Genomic DNA, 21,348 nt, shown 5'->3' with positions numbered 1-21,348 from the left:
CGTTTCTCGTATTGACTAATATTTAAGTTGTACTACATATATTCTTCTTCTTTTAAGTAATATATTCTTCTTTATTTATAATTGTATATTGGGTTATGTATATTTATGATTGCTTTTACTTCTTGTTAAAAATAGAGTTTTATACAGTCCACTGGTTTTCATTTCTTTTCTTTTATTTTAATATACATACCCAATCCGAAAGGGGGAAACCAGCGAGTTCTAGATTGAACAGAATATCATTCCCTCCCCCTTCAGGATGACCCCAATTGTTATATTGAGGTCATCGTATGTGCAGAACGCAACATCTGTTCGGAACTGTTGTTTAATGCAGTCTTGGAACAACTTTTTAGAGGGATAAAAAGTACACATTTCTATATAGTATTAAATAATTATGCAGAGCATATTGTTCCATAAGCTAATACGAACATAGGATTACAGAAGGTCTTAGATCAAATCGCTAATGTGTAAAAATCAGAGTAGAAGAATAATTAAGGAGAAAACTGATAACCTGAAAGAATCAAAATTATCTCTATATATACCAATAATTAGAAAAATATTGGAAAACATTAACTGGGTAGGCACAAACCAATGATATTTAAATGCATTTTTTTTTAATCCTGAGAATACTAATAAATATTTAAACGCAGAATGGAAGATAACATTATTACGGAGGGTCGAAAGTCCCTTAAAATAAACAAAAAGTTTCTTTTGAATGAAATATTTGAAATTAAAAATCACACTAAATTTTCTTTTTTTTCATCCCTGTAAAATATTAAAATAAACATTATAGAAGTTTTCAGGGACTTTCGGCTATCGGTTATAATGTAATCTTTCATTCAGTGTTTAAATTTTTTAAAAATACTTATTAGTTTTCTCAGGATTCGAAAAAAATGAATGCATTTAATTAGCATTGGACCAAGATTTTGCGCCTATCTCCTTAAGAGCGTAGGCGCAAAATTTCGGACCAATGCTTTTTAAATGCATTCATTTTTTTCGAATCCTGAGAAAACTAATAATTATTTTTGAAAAATTTAAACGCAGAATGAAACATTATATTACTACCGAGGGCCGAAAGTCCCTTAGAATAAACAAAAAGTTTTTTTGAACGAGATATTTGAAATTAAAAATCACACTAAATTTTCTCTTTTTTTCACCCCTGTAACTTATTAAAATAAACATTATAGAAGTTTTCAGGGACTTTCGGCCCTCAGTAATAATGTAATCTTTCAATCTGCGTTTAAATTTTTCATAAATACTTATGAGTTTTCTCAAGATTCGAAAAAAACGAATGCATTTAAAAAGCATTGGACTGAAATTTTGCGCCTACGCTCTTAAGAAAACGAATAGAGTCTAAGCTATTTAAGGAAGTGAGAAAGTAGGTAGTACCGTTCATTGAATAACCCGAATTATGGATTTGGATTTGGATATTTGGATTATTCAATCAACGGTAGTACCGAGGGTATGGCTTATTAATTTTATCCATAAGGCGGTACTAGACATTTAATTAGTCAGACCGGAGGAGGAGTTTACATTCCCTGACTAATTACTTTCCAGTGCGATGTGTAGGATCATACGATTCATCGCGATGATTACTCATCGCCTCGTCAAAAGGTGTGGTTTAATTCATTTAATTTTTGCTTTTGTGGTTTACTAATAAATGGAATATTAAAATAATTTTTCTAAAAATTGATGTTTATTTTTTTAAACATATTGTTTTTTTATCTCTATTGTTGATAATTTTTTTTTTTATAAATAGCTACAAAAAGTTTGTTCAGTATTAAAATATTTATATTATCTATAAATATCATATTGTACACTTCCATTTTGTAAAAATATCGAAATAGACAGTTATTTTGAAAATCGGTAGTGTTTTTGAATATTTAAAGTCTGTCGCGGGTTAGGGCCATTTGGAATTCTGGCCATTCTTCTTTTCATGAGAAATCCACTGGTATCTTCTTGTCTTCTACCGTTGAGAATTTGCTGGATTCGTCCGTCTTCTGGTACAATTTCTCGACTCTGGACAAAAAATGTCTATTTTCTTCTTTTGCTCTTAAGTCCTTATACCCGTAATCATTCGGTCTTTTATACAAACCTTATAAGCAGAGATAGCAATTTTACCAAATCCGGTATTTCAAAGATTTTCTTCATGCTGCAGCAAACGTTCATGTGGACTTTTTACCAGTTAAACTGAACAATGGTAATGCGGACGAGGGGCCAATGCAGCCTCGGTAGAAAGTCAAGTATGAGCGAAAATTTCAAAGATCAAAAAGAAAGAGGACCACAAAATGAAAAAAAAATATGAGGAAATTAAAACATAAAAAGAAAGACAAATAACGTAAAGAAAAGTAAATAATGGGAAACGTTTAAAAAAGCAATAAGGTAATTCATCGTGATATAGTAAATCGGATGAAATGGTGAAATGATCTATTTCTGTTTCCAATATAAAGATATCTCTGTAAATCTAAATGCCGAAAGTTTATTATCATTTTTGCAGCGAGAACGTTGTGAAAACCAACATCGTTTTAAAAGCTGTAAGTATTTTGTGCAAAACTGTTTCCGGTGATTAATAATTTTTATATAATGCATGCATTTCTGCCTTCTTAGACTGTTTATATACAACATAACCTAGCAATCGTTGCCTCTTAACATTGTAAACTTCTTGCCGTACTATTCACCATTTCAACCATAATAAATGAAAGAAATGGTGAACTAGTGGAAGGGCGATATAGTAAAGCCCTTTTCCAATGCGTAAAGCTATTTCTAGCACCGCTGTTTCAAATTCGGCCAAGTCCAACTTTTTTTTATTGGTTTCGTTCAGTTTCAGGCAAAGAAGCCTAAGTTTTATAAAAGGCAAAGAGGATCCATCCGTGTTGACTAAACAGAAGAGCAACTTAAAGATACCGTAAAACCAGTACAAAATGGAATGAGCCTGAATGAAGCATTAAAGAAGTATGGCGTTTCATGGTCAAAGCTGAAGAGAAGAATAGCAAAGGGGTACTTTACAAAAAAGCCTTTAGGTAGACCGCCTGTTTTAACACAGGAATGTCTGGCCGGGAAATGTAATTCTGCATCACAAGTTTAACCGTGAAAGAGAAATTGCTACAATGGATTGACGTAAATTTATTCTTAAAACGAAATCCAGAACTCTTAATCTGTAAATCGGAAGAAGTCTCACAGGCAGGATCAAGGAATATGTAAACAAGCAAAATGATGGAAACTATTTTGTATTGCTGCAGAACATCTTGATAGAGCACAACCACCTTGATATACCGGGAAATATATTTAACGTAAATGAATCCCGACTTCAAATAAATAATAGACCAGGTTATTTATTGGCAGCAAAGGAACCCAAGAGCGTAGCTGCAATAACATCCGGTGAAAAGAGAAAAACCATAGCTGTAATCGATTGCTACAATGGAGAGGATATGTTTTTACCTTCAACATTGTGTTTTAAACGGAAAAAAATAAAAAAACCGAATATAAGGACAGTATGCCGCCTGGTTTCATAATTTTCATGTCAAAAAAGTTGGCGTACGTAACAACTGACAATTTCCTTCTGTGGCTAAGGAACCTTTTTGCACCCAGAAAGCCTAAGGGAATAGTCGTGCTCATTTTGGATGGACATAGCTCCCATATGCAGCAATGTGAATACATTAGAGTTTGCAGAGGAAAATAACATAGTTTTTCACTGTCTACCCAGAAGCACGGCCCATTATCTGCAGCTACTAGCCAGAGCATTTTTTAAAGCTTTAAAATCCTATTATTACAATGCTTTTAATTCCTACATTAAAATAAATCCAACTAGAAACATTTCGAGACTAGTGTTTGGAGTACTGCTTACAAAGGCAAGGGTACAAGCAGCTATGACAGACAACGCAATATCGGGATTTAGAAGTACAGGAATCATCCTGTTTAATCCTGTTGCTCTCCCTGAATATGTCTTTTTAACGTCAGATTCCGAACAACAACAGAAAACCAAGCGACGTGAAAATAGACCTAATTCATCTCAACCAGGTTGTTCGCACCGGCAGGAAACCATGAATTCCTCAGAAAAACCAAAAGCAGAAGTAGAAAAAGATCAGGAACATAAACGCAGGTAAACTTCGTTACAACTGGGCTGTGCGGAAAATCCACAGAAAATCATGTATTCTGCTGCAACTGAAGGACCAGATCTGACTTTATTTAACAATGGCAACAGAAAAATGTCAAACAACCCTTGGAAAACTCCTGGATTATATTTCGCCGATACCTATCCTCGATAAAGTTACATTTGCAAAGAAGAATTCTAGAGCTCTTGCTGAGATTTTGAATTCTCCAGAAAACATCGCCAAACTACAAAACAGAAAACGACAAAACAAAACATTTGAGTCAGTGAAGAGTGAAACAAATGCTAAAAGGTCAAAAGAAAACAGTAACCAAAGAGACTACTAAAGACAATACCAAAACCAAGCAACCTAAGAACCGAAAAGGGTATACCACTGACACCGAATTTGACTCATCGCTGGATACCCACTTGCAAGACGATGATGACGACGTGAACGATAAAGATTGTTGTTGTGTAGGTTGTGGTGAACTGCACATCTACATTAAAAAGGACGTGGATTGGATCAAATGTATTATATATGCTGCCAACTTTTTGCCCTTATGCATGGATAAAATGGTGAATTTAATAAAAACAAATATTGTTGTTTTTTTCAAACATTTTGTACTGTTTTAAAGCAACTGTTGGGAAACCCTGTTAGGTTGTTGCCAATATGTTTTTTGAAAAAAAAGTAATTTTATTTCGTTCAAATAGACATAATATTGTCTACTAGACGGCTTAACTTTTTTCTTCACCATATCGCCCTGATTTACCTTATACAAAAAACCTCAAAAAAAATCCTGGACATATAAGAAAAGGTAAAAAGAAATGGAGAACAATGATTTGATGACGAATGTCGATACACAAAATAAAAAAGAATAATGCATACCGACTATTACTACAACGACAGGAGACAAGCAGAAGAAAAATATAAACTGCGAGAAGGGAAGAACGGAGAATAGTCGAAGGAAGAAAAGAGGGAATATAGATAAAACCAACAGATTACAAGGAAGGAAAATCACGCCCCACAAATAGTTATCGAGCTAATCTTGATGATTCTGGACAACTAGCACTTAACAGGCTGCCGCTATCATAAGCGATTTTTCTACCCTTTAACGTGGACATGGAGCTCTTAATAAGTTGTTAATCTTAATGTTCCAGCGCCAAGAATCTTCTGGAATTAATTCTTTAATTATGTGAATAAAATAATACTAACTACGAATTTTTTTCGATAGGTTCATATAATTATTGTAAAATAGTTTTTAGATCAATACATATATCTTTTTAAATAAGGCAACAAAATTTCCTCACTTTATATGCGATATCTGACCAGTTATGTAGAAAACGTGTGTGCAGCCTCATCGAATAAACTTGCAAACACTAGCTTATACGATCAAGGTCAGTTGCATTTACCTACGGCGTAATAAACAACCCCCAACTAGTCGGTGTATATTTAGCATAGTTTCGGAAGCCGTGAAGAGGGGGAGATTTGGTGCGAAGGATTAGCGCTGATGCACCCCAATTTACTTTGCTAATTTAGTTGACATCGCATTCTACATAACATACTGGCATGCCAAAGATTCTGTTTCTGGTTAGAACTACGAGATTTCAGAACGTGATCTTAATTTTTTTAATATTTGTAACAAGCTATTTTCTTGTGACATTTTGGTTATTAACTATCATTAATGGAAATAAAGAACAATTTCAGTTAAAAATACGTTTGCGTCGTTTGGATTTCCACTTCGGAAATTTCTCAATTTGTAATTTAAAAACGTTTTCCGTGGGAAGTGGAAATAAAAATGTCAAATTAACATTTTTTCAACTGAAGTTGTGGCTACTTCAAATAAAAGACCTATAAATAAAAGTAAATTCGTTTTTTTATTGGTACCCTAATTTTGTTATTTAAAGTACGCCGTAGCGTGTTTAAATTCAACTTTCAAGAACGCGAGTGTTTTAAAGTTACCATATCAACATCAACCATTTTAAATATTTATCTGACCAGACAGGAGTATATAACTTATAACCTCAAATAAATAAAATATGAATAAAATATTACTGAACAAATGTTTCAAAAGCTTTATTGAAATATGTGTAAATCTTTAAAATAAATGTGAAAAGTACAGTTGGTATTGTTTGAAATATTTATACTTTCGTTTTTAAAATTAGAAGAAATGCTGTTCAAATTAATACTACCGACATTCTCGGAAGCCAATGGGGTTGTACTTCTATCGATGGCACTCCCCATACTGTTTGAAAAATTTGTCTCATTCTTTTTTTAAGCAATATACAACCAATAGTAACAATTAATCTTATGTGACAGATTGTAAATTAATTTTTGTTTTTCTCATTTCCACAATAACGAAAGGTATACTGATGTACAGTCGGTCAGATAGCCAAGCGAGCTAGGCGGCCGATTCTCATTCGCTTCACTGTCGAATGGTTCAGTGGATGTCGGTTCGAGCCCCACCTCGGTGTACAGAAAAATAAAAAAGGCTAACGCAGCAGTTTAAAATTCTAGATGAATCTGCGGCTTAGACTAGAATATGCTGGTGTCTGATCGGCCTATGGTGGAGCAGTACGGCAAGAGATAAGGGCTTACGGCTCGGTGATACTCCTTCATAGATCCCTACCGGAAGGGCGTGCCGTTGGGCACGAAATGGGCGGAACCATTTTACATTATTAGCTCTTATTTAAATTTTTTTTAGTAATAATACATGATTTAAAAGTGTACCAATAAAAAAAATAGCGTAAAGTATTCGTGGATAACTGGTCTTTAAAACACTTGCTCTATTTCGAACAAAATTCGCGAGTATGTTATTACCTCAATATCCCTTTATACTTTAATATACTATTTTATTTCCGCTTTTGATACTAAGTATAATGTTAATAAATTTGCGCAAGCTAAAATTAAAAAAAAACAATGATTTCAAAAATAGTCAGTTTTAATCTACGGAAGAAGACAAATAATTTAATATATCGTAGACAATGAGAAATATTTAAAGTGTATTTGCTTCAAGCAGAAACTTCAAAAAATATGAATTAAATTTGTGTAAAAGTTGTCAAAAAAATTAAAGGCACCGAAGAAAGAACTTCTTCGGTGCCTTTAATTTTTTTGACAACTTTTAGTTGTCAAAAATTTGAAGAAAGAATATTCTAATATTTAATTTTCTAATGAGATTTTTTGCCTAACATACATACATACATACTGTGGTCGTTATAAAATCAATTCATTAATAATCCTTTAGGATTACTACAAAAATATAAATCAAAAATATGCATACACTTTATTAATTTTATATAAAATAACTCACCCCGAATAGGTTTAATTCGAGCCACATACCTGCAACAAAAAAAATATTTCAAATATTTATCAGGGAATTTACATTACAGGTAAATCGCCGAAAAATCCGCTGAGTTTTGATTCAAACATTTTTTAACAAATGTTTACGGTCAAAACAATTAATATTGGTAAAATATTTTTGCATGTAGGTACAGAACGCTCCAGCAATTTATAACTTATCGAATTAGATGAGATACTGGAAGGGAATTAGGGTAAATCCTAAAACACCGGAGAAAAAACCGAAGACAGTCCAATTCTGGCAACATGGCAGCAGTTGGAGAAGTGAAGAAAGAATTGTATAAATTAAATAAAAGTGATTGAATTAGGATAATAATTCTGAAGAAAGTGCCTTTCTGATACAAAAATAAGTGATAAATTTATAAAGTATGTGAAAAGCTTGATGAAAGTGCCAAGCTTCTTGATGCAACTACTAAAATACCTGATAATTTTATAATTGACCATGCCGAAGCGATAAGTCAGTTAATATGAAAATATAATCTCAAAATCTCTAACATTCAGTTAGACGCTTCTTAAGACGTATTATCAGAAAACTCGAACGAACGATTAGTAATTAGGATTATATTATTAATTTGCCACAAAACCCAGCAAATTAGAAGGTATACAAGAATATACAAGAGACACGTGAAAATTATAACAATTACAAATCAGCAATTTTCGTCCCTGTCTCTGGCAACTCTTCTTCATGCTTTAACTTCGATGGATTTTAGATCAAACTCTATGTTATCTTGATACCTAAGTTTTGGTCTGCATCTGGCTCGTCTTCCCACTGGTCCTCTTCGGTCGAAAATTTTTCTGATAGTTGCATCTTCATCTCGCCTAATTACATGTCCTATCCATCGAAGGTGTGCTAATTTGATACATTTTACAACGTCAGGTTCCCCAAAACTTCTGTATAACTCAAAGTTGTAGCGCCTACGCCACAAACCCTGTTCTTAGACTCCTCCATATATTTTCCTTAGAATTTTTCTCTCGAAACGTTTAAGCAATTCTTGGTCGTTCTGTGTAAGTGACCAAGTGATCCGTATGTTAATACTGGCGTTATTAGTGTTTTATATACGGTAACTTTAATTTTTCTGGGTAGTTTTGGGGCCATCTATTTCCTCATGCCATAATAGCACTTATCGGCAAGCACTATTCTTCTTTTAATTTCTTCGCTGACATTATTGACTTTGGCCAGCAACGAGTCCAGGTAGACGAAGGTGTCCACACTTTCTAGTTTCAGATCATCAATTAATGGTTGCCTGATCTAGTACAATACATATACTTGGTTTTCTGTACGTTTATTTTTAATCCCATTCTCACTGCAGACGCCCTTAGTGATCGAAATGCTTCGATCAGAGATTCTGTGGACCTGGCAATAATGTCTATTTCATCTGCATACCCGACCACTTGTACAGATTTATTAAAGATGGTGCCATTCGTATTAATATGGCACTCTCGAATTACTTTTTCTAGTGCAAGGTTAAATAAGAGACACGACAGTCCATCTCCCTGTCTCAGTCCATTTTTACAATGGAAGGGTCTTGAAAAGTCGTTTTGGATTCTGACGCCCGTGAGTGTAAGTTAAGTTAGTTGAACAAGATCAAGCAGCATTTGAAATTCCACCATAGCCTGTAGAAGTTTTGTCTGTTGACTGAGTCGTATGCAGCTTTGAAATCCACGAAAATGTGGTGGGTGTCGACTCCGAACTCAAGCGTTTTCTCATCTGCCTGACTGTGAAGATTTGATCCGTTGTTGATTTATTGGGTCGGAAACAGCACTGGTAGATCCCAACTATTTGTTCAGCATAGGGGATCAATGTTCGGTACAATACGTTGGACAATACTTTATATACCACGTTAAGTAGGGTAATGCCTCTATAATTATCACACACCATCATATCTCCCTTTTTGTGAAGAGGGTGCATTAAACCTAATTTCCAGTCCGCGGGCGTTTCCTTCCGTTGCCAGATTTCGGTTACTAATTTATGCATGTGTTTAAAAAAGGTATCACCACCATTCTTAAAGAATTCACCAGGAAGATTGTCCTAACCGGGGCATTGTTATTTTTCAGTTTTGAAATGGCTTCTCTAATTTCTATTTCGGTGGGGGGGGGGGGGGCGGCTCTTCAGCGTTTTCATCCATTTCAGGCAAAGTAATTTCTATTTGGCCTTCTTCACGACTGTCGCTAAGCAGTTCGTCAAAATGATTCGTCCACCTGTTTAGTATCTGTTCTTTGTCACTAATTATGAAACCATGTATGTCTTTACATGCTGTTATTTTGGGTTTGAGAACTTTTCTGCAGCTGCTTATCTTCTGGTAGAATTTTCGCGAGTCTTTTCTATTGTGGTGATTAACAATTTTGTTTAGAGCGTTTTCGTATGGCTTTTTCTTTTTCCTTCTAAACGTCCTTTTTTTCTTCTCCTCTAAGATTTTCATAGTCTTTCAGGTTTATTCTCGTTCTGCGCTGCTGAAGTTTCTTATATGTTTCATTTTTCTGTTGGTTAATGGATCTACATTCTTCGTCAAACCAATCTTTGTTTATTTTAGCCTGGTTAGGTTTTAAAAAGCCTTTAGCCGCTGTATGGATAGCTTCCTTGCATTTGGTCCAGTTTTCTTCTATACTGAAATTTTCGTCAATTCTTGCCAGCTCTCAATTTAAAATTTTTCTCTAGTCCCTTCTTTAAAATTTAAAATTTTCCTACTTCCCTTCGAATAACTCTGTACCTTTTTATATTAAACACAAACGCAAACTCTGACCAGATTAGTTTACATAGTTAGTATTTTCCATGTAAACACACAGTTTTTTAAACAAAATAGATCATTAAATAGGTTAATATTTTTCTAAGACTGAAAGATACAATACATTATGTAAGTTTTTCTGAACACTGGCTCAGAAAAATAGAATTTCCTACATTAACGCTTGATGGGTATTTATTGCCAACTGTATACTATCGTAAGTTAAAAGAACATGGATGTGTTGCAATTTTCAGCAATAATACAGAAATATTACAGATATTAAAGCTATTCTAGTAACAGTGTATAGAACTGGAAATGCGAACTAATTTCTACCTTTGGCTTAACCATTTATATTATATTGACAAACAAATTAAAGTCATAACTACATCAGCCACTGGTTTAGATAACATAAAATAATAACAAAAATAAATTAAAAACAAAATTTGCAAAAAGGCATAGTAGTAATATATACAGAAGACATATAACAAGTAATGGCACCCTGATAAGGAAACAATCGTTGAATAATATTGACTGCTTGTTAGATATTTCTCTCAACACAGCAACAATATTAGCTCAATTCATTACCAAAATGAATGTAAAGTTTTTTACCTATACCAATTTCTTGGTTTGATGATGAATTAAACAAATGCGAGAAAATATGTTCACATTTAAGATAATTGCTAGAGTTACAAAAGATTATAGTTAATATAATAAGTTTAAAAAACGCTACAAATCAGCAATAGCATTAAATAAAAAACTGACTTTTCCAATTTAGAAAATATGTCTCGTGACAGTTGGAAAGTTATAAATTAATACAGAAATAAATTTCAAAATAAAAGTTTGTTAATTTTCATAAATCAAAAAGTAGCCATGTACATTCTTCTTGCCATTCTTTATTTTTACTACCTGTTATTGATATTAAAATCAGGAATTTTTACACTTTTTTTAAACAATAAGACTACACCTAATCTACAAGATTAATCAACATTTTTTGTTTAACCTAATTTTTCTAAGATTTTTTGTAAGCTAGATATCACTTGGTTCATCCTGGTCACAACATAGCACTGACTTTGCCTTTCACTAACTGCTCACGTCCTTGTTGTGGCTACAATGCACAACACTAATTAAACTTTGCACAACTTTTTACATTACACAAGCTTGAACGGTTTGGTCCTCTTGAGCCTTCGCATCTGGGGTTCTTGAGCATTCTCATCAGGGGTTAGTTGACAAGAAGCTGAAGTACTTTATGGTTGGCATGCCTATGGAACCTCTCTTCATGTTAGTAAAGTTAATATGAATTGATTTCTGTTTATAAAACTGTATACGACATTTTTTAAACCAGCTTTCTATGCCATTAATTGCATTTTGTAGGTTAACCGTAGATTCTTATATAGTTGCTCCTATTATCAGGACTGCAATTATATGGTTCATTCTTCGTTGTAGCAGTATGGATAGTAAGAAGATTGGCCTGTATGTTGTTAATTCATGGTTATCTTGTCCTACTTTGAGTATCATTATAACCTCTGCAGGTCATAGGGGCGTGCAAAGGTCATTTTTTCCAAAGGATGGAAACATATTTAGGTCTAAAAGATGCATTTATTAAGGTAGTAATTGGATCCCATCGCCCATCTGTCATTCTAGCTTTGTATCTGCTTAGAAAATTTTGTTAAACTATTAGGAATTTTTCTAGTCGATCATTTGGATTGAACTGCTCTACAGACTACAGATCTGATTGAAATTCTTGCCAACAACGGTAAGTTTAATATAAACTACAACTTCCATGATCACGATACAAGATCTAGAGATACTATAGGAGTACAACTGTTCTAATATTTAAATTCTTTAAAATTTTACGAAGATTTATAATGTATGTATTTATGCAATAATTTTCCTTTTGACTTGTCAAAAACAAAACTATTTTGTATATTGACCAAATAAATTCTATTCTATATAGAAAAACTTTTTCGAAAGTGACAAAAATAAAATGGCCTTTTATATCTCCGACATTGTTGACTACAGCGCGTTTGGTGCTGTAACTCAATCTGCGTGTTCCCGACTCACGTACTCATTTTACGATAAAAGTATATGAAGTGACAAAAAAGAACATGTTTTTACCCTTCGTGCTTTGCATAAGGGCAGTTGGGGAAAATGTAATCAACTGAGCCGTACAAGAGGTATGGGATTTGTTAAAAAGAAGAAATAAACCGGTATATATAACTAAAAAGTGTGGCGAGGTTACGAAAAAATGTTGTGGTTCGACAATGCCAGAGTTAAAAAGTAAATGACATTTGAAAAGTTTCTAGATAAAATTTTAAAACGGTAGGTTAACACAGACATTTAGTTTTTTTTATTATGACCGCCCTCTACCTTGTCATCAATTTTCATCAAAATATCTCTTCTTCGTGATATTTCTTATTTCTGATAATATATTCAAAAATTATGATACATATATATAAGTATTAAAATAAAAAGAAGTACATAAAGTAGGCTAAAGAACGGTACTCACATACGGCTCAGAAACCTGGACACTCACTAAAAGAGAGGAAACGTTGTTAGCCACCTTCGAAAGAAAAATCTTGCGACACAAACTAAAACCGAATACGGCGAAGAAGATACAACTCTGAACTATACAAAATATATCAGGATCCGGATATTATAACATTCATTAAAATAGGACGGTTGCGTTGGATAGGACATGTAGAAAGAATAGAAGAAGGCGAAATATCAAACAAAATATTCAAACAGATGCCAGTAGGAAAAAGAACAACAGGAAGACCGAAGCTGAGATACTTAGAACAAATAGAAAATGATATACAACGTGAACATGAACATCCTTAAAAATAAAAAACTGAAGAAAAAAGCTCAACGAAACAGATCAGAATGGAGATGAATCCTGGAACAGGCCAAGACCCAAAAAGGGTTGTAGAGCCAGTGATGATGATGACACCGGTACACAATAGTCACGAATACTTCGTTGCTCAGTACTAGTAGAGTATAGGCGGGTCGTTCTTAGAGGTAAGTGACACAAAAGAGAATATAAGATATAAAATACTATATATAATACCATAAAAAAGAAATATGGAAGAGAACGAAGCGTGACCGGTTTGACCTTCAGACACGTGGGTCCCACTGATCCATTGGAACACACATGCCACTCGGTATCCGTTAAAATATGTTTTTTTCAAATTCATACATAGCAACCTCTAATGGGTTAAAAATAAAAACTCGGACTCTTCTTGACCCTGGGTGTACCAGTGGATTCATGTTTAGTCAAACTGCTCCGAAGTGGTATCACGGTTAAGCTTGTTGTCTGGAGTGAGCAAACGCGGCAATCATCGCACCGACAGCTTATGCCCAAAATTTTACGCAGAATATGACATACTCGGTCTTTTAAAATGCCTGCTGTCTCAGCTATCTCGCGTACCTATAATCGGCGGTCTGCCAATATAAGATCGTGAATTTTTGTCACGTTATCCTCCGTGGTACCAGATTTTAGGGCACCCGTACGTGGCTCATCAAAAACCGAGGTGCGACCACGTTGAAACTCATTCAACTAATTTTTGAGGGTTGTCATCCAAGGAGAAGAGTCATTGTACACAGCATCCAAGCGCTCTTTGATTTAGCTGCGCGATTTCCCTTAAAAAAGCAAGAATCAAATCACCGACCGATATTGGTCTTTTTCCATTTTTCTAAAATCCGCGGACAAGCCCGCTTTCAGGCGCTTCTTCTTCTTCTTCTTTGTGTGCCTTGCTTGTATTCAAGCGTTGGCTATCGTCATATTGACAAGCTGATGAAATGATTCTCGGTCGGCAGCTAGATAAAACAGTTCCTCGACCGTTCGATCTGTCCATTGTCTAATGTTACGCAGCCAGGACAGCTGTTTTCTTTCGACCCAACGTTTTCCTTCGATTTTGCCCTGAATGATTAACCAGAGTAAGCGATATTTAGGTCCTCATTATATGACCGAAGTATTGGACCTTTCTCATTTTGATGATGTTGATCAATTCTCGCTCTTTGTGTACAGTCTCTAGCACGCGTGATATGTGTGCTGTCCACGGGATTCTGAGCATGCGACGGTAACTCCATAACTCAACGTCACTTGCAGACGCAGTCGAAACAAAACTACGAGTCAATTCAGCTTAAATTTCGACATTAGTCGTCTTCGAGAATGTGTTACACGATAGTATATGGCTCTTGACCTCCGTATTCACTAAAAAACGTGCTAGATACCTGGATTATTCAAACACCGTAGAAAACCTTGCTTCCCTGGAGTATAAAGAAATGGTTTCGCAAGACGCTTGTGAAGGAAATTAAAAAAGAACGTAACTGCTTTGTATTTATAAATATTTTTTACTTATTTTTAACTTTATAGAGTTTTTGAATTGATCCACTGAATATTGAATTGCGAAAACGTACATAAAAAATTGCTTCTTTCCCAAAACATCAAAAGGCCAAAGTACTAGTGAATATTATTATACATCAACATAATTGCTTGTTAATCTTCTGCGAATGATATTGACGTATTATTACTATTGTTTAATTAGGTAATTCATCAGCCTCGAGCTACTGCCATAATCTTTAACCTGCGGAAACATTTGTAAATTCCTAATTATAGCTTAATATAATTAGACTTTTCGTCTGTGAAACGTTGTCAGACTAATTACTCAAATATAAATGTGTTTTATTTCAGCTTGTTGAATAATTTGGCTCATATAAATTTATTTTCCTTTTAGGTTGGTCGGTAGGTTACCGTTAAAGATTTTCGCTATCGAAGTGAATTTTGCCATTTTCGTTCTGCATTCATAAAGTAAATCTTTAAATAAATATACATTAACAAATATTAAAATGCAACCGTAATTATTATCGCACAAAACGGTTACCGATAAACGGTGAAAAAGTTACAGGAAAAAAAAGCGGACGATTTGTCCACTTTTGGCCATACAAGTCATGTGCGCCGAGAAGTCAGGTCTAGCCATCATTATGCACCAGCGAATTGTATATTGCGTCCCCTTATTGGCGCTTTACTTATTGTTATTTGTATAATGATTCCTTGTTGATAGCTGGATGATTATAAACCCATTAGAAATGTTTTCAAATCAGCGTACTGTACGTTTACTAAACTTGCAAATGGAACGCATTTACTGAAAACTTTAAGAGTAAATCTTAGAGGTAATCCCAAAGATGTCGTGGAGAAGAATCTAAAAAAGGTGAAATTTTTTCTGAAGAAAATGACAGAGGAATTTGTATCATAAAATAAAATAACTAAAAATAAATTAAAAAAAGTTCCCTTTTCCATCTTCATAGATTGCGCTACTTTCATTGGTTCTCCTTTCCATATATTTTTTGCGTGCATGATTTCTTTTTTGTATGACCTCTTACACTCTTTATTAAACTATTCTTTTTTCGTTTTTTTTTGTGCCTATAATCTTCCTTGCTTTGTCAAATACGTTTGTTTTAATTTCTTACCAATGTTCTGTGGTGCCTTGACTGCCTATATTTGTCAGTGTTTCTGTTATTTCTGTCTGAGAGTTCTGTTTGATATCTTGTCTCAATTTTATCAAAATTCTCTGACCCAATTACAAAATGTATTTCGATAACTAGATTAAATTCTTCCACAAATATCTAGTATTTTTTTTTTTTTCGAGTAATTAATTAAGGTCATTGATGCGGTAAGTGGGTTGTGTTAAATTTCACAAGCCTATCGATACAATGTAATGGTCTGTAATAATGGAGATTCCATCTTAACACGACGTGATTAAATACACACCCACTTGATATATAATATATATGTATGCATATCAAGTTCAAGCTATTATCTATAACAATAAGCTAAAGATTATCGATGTAAATTGATGTTCGTCATTATTAAATGTAGATTACACTTAATTGGTTTCGTTATGATTTCTAGCAGATGCAGATCTAACAGTGAAGGGGTGGGTTGGACTTATAAATATATAAATATTTAATTATTATTTTTGTGCATAATATTCTGGTCTGAAACCCTTGCTGTTCTTCTTGCACAGTTATTCGTTCATTTACTTTGTTGCTATTAGTATTTTTTAAATTTAAGTATTAAAAGAATAACTGATCGCAAACATATATACAATAATGCCACCATGACCTAAAGACTACACAAAGATACAAAATATATAAACATTAATGGAGGAATCAGATAAGGAGATACGTTATCTCCCAAACTCTTTACGGTAGTTCTGGAAAGCTTTGTAAAAAATTGGAGTAGGAAGCAAAATCGGGAAAATTTAAAATATTTATTGCTCGATAGCTATTAAGGTCTTTGTTATCTCTTTTCTTGAAGAACATCCGCATGATCGTTTTCCTCCATTCGTCTGGTATTCTGTTAGTGGTTATTATTTTTTGTACGTGAATGTTGTACAAAATAATCACATCTATACTTTAAGAGCCTAATCGCTATGTAGTTTTCTACTGGTGGTTTCAGATTTTTTAATTCATCGATTTCTTGATTTATGTCTCTTTGAAATATTTAGGTCTTTTCGCCAGTTATTATATTGGGCGTTTCTGGTAACGATTCTTCATTTTATGTAACAATAAAACACTGAAAACTTTGTTTTCAAAACTTCCACAGATTAAATCTGTGGAAGTTTTGAAAACAAAGTTTTCAGTGTTTTATTGTTACATAAAATGAATTTCCATCAAGTAACGGTCGAATCCATCAATTATTCTTTATTTTCTTTAATAAACATCGCTTTACGGAAGCTGATTCATGTATCCTCTTTTATATTTATTATTTTCACCATTTCTTTCATTTCGTCTGTTTTCGTAGAAATACATCTCTAGTTCTTTTGTGAATCTTGTTCAATAGTCTTTAGTTACCAATCGATAAGTTTCAGTTCTTATTCTCTTCAAGTCAAAAAATAAACCAATAATTTTACTACCCTTATCAAAGGTTGATAAAAGATTTCTATATACAGCGCTAATAGTGCACTTTGTAAACTTAAGGAAAAATCCCTTCCTAAAATGAAAGGTTTCCTAGAAATGTTAATTGTTTATTTATGTTATCAGCTACATGTATTAATAGAGAATATGAGATCTCATCCAATCCAGCCGACGATTTTTGTGAGATATCTTTAACCATACTTTTTATTTCTTCATCACTAACAGGATATAGAAAAAGGGACTGTATAGGTGAAGAAAGGTTTTTGGAAATTCTCTGTTTATTGAATTTAATTATTATATTGTTATTTTTTTATATTACATCTATGCCACATCTATTATTTATGTTAACGTATAAAATATCTCCTTTCGTTTACGGCACATACGAAACAACAACGAGAGACTCTCACGAAAAAAATGCCTCCAATCTATTTCCGTCTAATAAAAAAAAGAGCCGCAGTTGTATATTTATTCGGACGACGGGCAAAACCGAATGATTAGTTTTGTGGATTTTTCCATGTTTCTCATCGAATGTGTCCTCAATTATCAGCAACTCAACCTGGGGCTTGTAGTCGAATGTGTTAATCAACGTCACAATGGTCGGTGCATATATTTTTCGGAAAAAACTCGACTGCAGCTCGTTCAGACGCGAATAAATGGAGCCCTTAGGTCCGTATCTGACGTGGAGGAAAAGCTGCGATAAATTTCGTTTGCGTTTAATTTTTTTGTAGGTGTCGAGACTATTTATCGCTGTTTATCTTAGGGGTATGGACTTTGAAAATGCTGCATATTCAAAAATTATGTTTTACTGTTCGAATTTTAGGTTTGTAAAAGCAGTTTTTGCGAGACTTTTTATATATTTTTCATTTCGATTAATCCAATTTTTTTTATTTTACTAATTTGAAAGAAACATTAAAAATATGAACTGCATACTTTACTTCGTTGTTAATTAATTGTCGTTTCTTGTTTACACTGGCAATAATATAATTTTAGTTTTGCTGTGTTGATGTGTATTCTTCGCTTAAATTCACTTCATAAAATAGCTAAACATTATAAAAAAATAGCAGACAAGGCGTTAAAAAATCGTAATTTAGATTGACTTTTTATTTTTATTTTTATAATTGTTACAAAAATGTATCCAAAAAATATGTAACATAAATACTCAAATAGTCAATTAGTTTGTCCGTGTATAGGGGAGAGCGGGACAAGCTAATTTAAATTTTAATTTTAAAACGATTTTAATGCCCACAATTTTTTATAGGATTCTTCTACTATAAATACTAGAGGAAGACTGCTGGAAGAGATATTTGAACAGTCCAGTTTTATTATACAACAGTGGTCACTATCCACTTTTTATTCATAATAACAAAAACCAATGTGAACAGACATTTACTCCAAAATGGAATTTAAAAAACCTTAACTGGAATCTTTTTTCAAATTTAATCGAAAGCAGTTTGACCACATTTAAAAGCACCTCAAATATAGATGAGACACTGAAAAACCTTGTTACCATTATCACAAAAGCAGCAGAAAAAATAATAGGAAAGACTACATGCATAAAACAATTCCCATGGTGGAATCACGAATGCAAAACAGCAGTTGTTTCTAGCAAAAGAGCTTTTAACAAATACAAGCGCTACTGTTAAGAATAAAATTAAATACACAAAACAACGTGCTATAGCCAAGAAGACAACTAGAATGGCCAAACGTCAGTCTTGGACTCCATATTTATCAACGTTAAATGCGAACACTCCAATGACTGAAATATGGAACAAAGTCCGAAGAATATCTAAATTAAATAGCAATTAGAATATTAAAAGCCTCGAGTTAAATGGAAAGGCAGTTACTAGAAATATTGATATTGCCAAAATCCTTGCTAACACATACAAAAACCTATCCAGTAATGTTGATTATAAAAAATCTTTTATTAATTACAAACAGCAAGAAGAAAATAAGAAAATTAGCATTACACCTAACACAGATGAACCGTTAAATTTGCCCATTTCTGAATTAAGAGTGTACATAAGCATAATCAAATCTCAAAGAAACTTGCGCTGGCCCGGACGGTATTCTTAGTATTTTTATCAAACATCTTCCGGTTAGCGCTCACAAACAATTTCTAGATCTGTTTAATATTATTTGGCTACAGCACAAATTTCCTGAAAAATGGCATGAATCCACAGTTATACCTATAGAAAAACCTAATAGTATTAAAACAAGTCCCGAGTCATACCGATCGATATCTTTACAGGTATAAGTTACTAGAAAAAATTATTAATAATAGACTAAGATGGCACCTGGAAAGACAAGATTTAATTATTCCAGAATAAAGTGGTTTTAGAAAGTAAAGATCGACCACAGATAATATCATAGATTTGAAAAGTCACGTTTCTAAAGCATTTGTACTAAGGAGTGAATGTCTAGCGGTTTTCTTTAACTTATCAAGAGCTTTCATTTGACTTATGTCAAATTATGTGTTTGAATTTTTGTATTTTACAATTATGTATTTAAAAAAGTAAAAATACCATACAGATAATTACATCAAAAGAGTGGACAAAGCATTACACAAAATTATTGCAGGAGAATAAGTCGGAGTGTATCTCATACGACCCTGTGACAATAATAACTGAGGAAGCAGAAATCACAGACGAAGATATAAATAAAGCAATAAAGAAATCCAAAAACAATAAAGCACCAGGACCAGGGAACATAAAAATGGAACTGCTGAAATATGGAGGCGCAAGGATAGTATCCTTTATACGAATGTTGTTCAATAAAATCGAAGCAGGAGAGAAGATTCCCGATGAGTGGAATTTATCATACATGTCCTCCATTTTCAAAAAAGGTGACAAAAGGTCACCAAATAACTACAGAGGGATCAGTGTAATGCCTTCAATAGCAATAATCTTTATATCAGTTATAAAAGAAAAACTAGAACAACACATGGACCATTATAGCGAAGAACAAGCCGGATTCCGAAAAGCCAGATCATGTTTAGATAATATATTCATTATGAGACAGGCGATTGAAAAGAACAAAGAAAAAACATTGAACACATATGACATTTATCGACTTAGAGAAAGCATACGATAGCGTGCCCAGGAAACAACTATGGAAAGCAATGAGAAGAATGCGCGAGAGAGAGAAGAATATAACACAAAGACTGTTTAAAGAAACACAAGTGCAAATAAAGTTAGGTAATAGAATTACAAAAACAGTCACCGCAACAAAAGGCCTCAAACAGGGATGTGGTCTCTCACCTATACTTTTTAACATATATATAGATCAGGCTTTGAAAAGATGGTATAGAAAATGCGGAACTATGGGCATACCAGTACAAGAGAATATATTACATTCACTACTTTTCGCAGATGATCAAGTCATTTTTGCACAAGACAGGGAGGATATGGCATATATGATAAGGAAATTAAAGGAAGAATATGAACTTTGGGGACTCAAGATAAATATGTACAAGACCGAATACTTATATATTGGACCCGAGGTTGCAGATTTGAACTCTAGAGGTTTAGAAGAAGAGACTATTAAGAGTTGTAAGGCTTTTAAGTATTTAGGGTCAATGATTAGCCGAGATGGTACTTGTATGAAAGATATAGAAATGAAAATAGCACCGGGAAAACAAGCCACAAGAACACTTCATGGAGTGATATGGAACAACACTCTAACCAAAGTAACCAAAAAGAGGATTTTTCAAAGCATAGTGATGAATATTACCCTATATGGAGCGGAAGTATGGCCAATGACAACAACAATACGAAATAAAATAAAAACAGTTGAACTGGACTTTATGAGAAGATGTCTACAAATCACAAGAGCCGATAGAATAAGAACGGAGGAAATATGGCACAGAATGGAAGTAAAATGCTCAATTACAAAAAAGTTGGAAAACAGAGCCCTGCAGTGGTACGGGCATGTACAAAGAATACCAGAGCATAGGTGGCCGAAAAAAATATTAAACTGGGCCCCGCCGGGAAGAAGACGGAGAGAAAGACCTGCTACAAGATGAAAAAAATACGTCGGAAATGCTATGATAGATAGAGACCTCAGAGAAGGTGACTGGGAGAATAGAGTGCTGTAGAGGACGAAAACGGCCAACTCATAATGGGAAAAGCCGAAGAAGAAGACAATTATGTATTACATTGTTTTTCATTTCAATATGGCTTGCGGTCTATTCTAATCTCAACATTTAGTAAGTACTTTTTACGAATAGAATTATAATATATTTTAGTTGTCTTGATAAAGAAACTAAACAGTTTCGA

General features: G+C 33.6%; 1 protein-coding gene across 2 annotated transcripts in view; it reads right to left on the bottom strand.

Annotated features, from left to right (window-relative positions):
* Positions 1–21,348, bottom strand: part of LOC140437842 (protein turtle homolog A-like) — an 813,173-nt gene that overhangs the window by 392,060 nt on the left and 399,765 nt on the right. The window contains exon 5 of one of the 2 annotated variants that reach the window (XM_072527613.1): positions 7,393–7,421. The exons of the other annotated variant lie outside the window; for it this stretch is intronic. The gene's annotated coding sequence lies outside the window, so the exon portion shown is untranslated. The remainder of the gene's footprint in view (positions 1–7,392; positions 7,422–21,348) is intronic. 2 annotated transcript variants of the gene reach the window in all.

Source organism: Diabrotica undecimpunctata, chromosome 3 (assembly GCF_040954645.1).
Source record: "Diabrotica undecimpunctata isolate CICGRU chromosome 3, icDiaUnde3, whole genome shotgun sequence".
Lineage (NCBI taxonomy): Eukaryota > Metazoa > Arthropoda > Insecta > Coleoptera > Chrysomelidae > Diabrotica > Diabrotica undecimpunctata.
The sequence above is the reverse complement of the archived record's forward strand: the minus strand, read 5'-3'. Positions and strand labels throughout refer to the sequence as shown.